General features: G+C 38.1%; 1 long non-coding RNA gene across 2 annotated transcripts; it reads right to left on the reverse strand.

The window, feature by feature from the left end:
* Positions 1 to 71: 71 nt before the first annotated feature.
* On the reverse strand, positions 72 to 1,366 carry LOC114890424. 2 transcript variants are annotated; one of them, XR_003792279.1, is made up of 4 exons: positions 685 to 1,366; positions 421 to 551; positions 319 to 338; positions 72 to 218 (listed from the first exon to the last, which is right to left on the reverse strand). It is a non-coding gene; the product is annotated as an uncharacterized LOC114890424 (long non-coding RNA). The 2 variants fall into 2 exon arrangements; XR_003792277.1 differs by having other exon boundaries at positions 83 to 218; positions 745 to 1,366.
* Between the last annotated feature and the right edge of the window lie 6 nt (positions 1,367 to 1,372).

Here is a 1,372-nt window from a genome sequence, read left to right on the forward strand (position 1 = left end):
GAGTAATCTAAAACCAAGTACAGTTGCTGTATTTCACACCAGTGCCAACAAGCAAGACCTCAAAATGAGAATCAAAAAATTATACAAGCATCAGTAAAGGCACTTATTCAATACTTACAGTTGTTTTGGAACCAATGTGCCGTAAGAGGACCAAAGAGTTATATCACACATCAGACAGCCTTGAATAATTAATTTCCCTTTCCATGGATAGATGAGAACTGTGAGAAATGAGGGTAAGAAAGAAACTGATTATTTTATTTATGAACAAAACATTTACTTAAAGAAACAGCTAAAAGAACCAATTAAATAATTTCTTACCATCTTCTTTGAGTTCAAGTCTAGGGGGAAAAAAAAGAAGCATATTTTATAAGAGCAAAGGAAAGAAATCCAGTAAAACAAAGTATGTACATAATTACTTACTTGCTTTTATGATTATGAGCTGGTGCTGCCATCTTTTTAGGTTCCCTGTACTGAAAAGCTACAATCACATAAGGACAGATCTGTCTGGGTCGCTCAATAACAGTGCTGCCTGAAAGTTCATAGAGGTAATACTGAAAGAAGCAAAATAAGTATTATCAGGGTAATACTACAGAATTCCACGTGCATCAAGTTTATTTCAACCCTACCCAACCCCAAAATTTAACTCCTTAGATTTAGAAATGATTTATTCCCAGGTGACTATACCTGATTCAGTTCAAAGGTGCGAAACTGACTTGTCCTGTGAGAAAACTTGTTAGTACTTACAGCCACGTGGCAATCATAGCCAGAAGATGGGCTGGTATAGTTAGTTGTATAATTCTCAGACACAAACTTGACTCTTCCCTAGAATGAAAATATTAAGACTAATCAAATGTTTTCAAATAGCAATAATCTGACTCTAGGATTTATTTAAAAGTAGCCTAATAAAGAACATATACACATGTTTGCTGTCAAGGTCCCGCCTCTTCATCAACAGGACCACCAAAGGCAATACTAAGAAGACAAATAATATAAATGGTACTTCAGTGAGCAATCAAAACCTGTATTCTCTCCCCATCAAACAGCTTATGATGTTGGGCAGGGCTGGCTTCTAAGCAGTAAAGTAAGGAAGACTGAGAGCACATAGGCAAAAACTCAACAGCAGTATCCACCAGCCAGGGTGGGATATGGGGGCACGAAACCAATGGCGAGGCACAATCTGACATAAGCAAAAAATGTTTGTTACCTGAGCTGACAGGCACGTTGTCTGCGGCAGAACTACAGCACTTATCACAGAGCAGGAGAGGGAAGAGTAAGGGAGGGAAGCAGTGACTATGAGCCAATGCAATGCTACTTTCCCTCCAGTTCTTGGGGACAAGTTTTGGAATATGAAGAGTTCACACTCTTAAAAAAA

Source organism: Monodon monoceros, unplaced genomic scaffold (assembly GCF_005190385.1).
Source record: "Monodon monoceros isolate NGI ecotype Baffin Bay Population unplaced genomic scaffold, NGI_Narwhal_1 Contig5648_ctg1, whole genome shotgun sequence".
NCBI classification, from domain to species: domain Eukaryota; kingdom Metazoa; phylum Chordata; class Mammalia; order Artiodactyla; family Monodontidae; genus Monodon; species Monodon monoceros.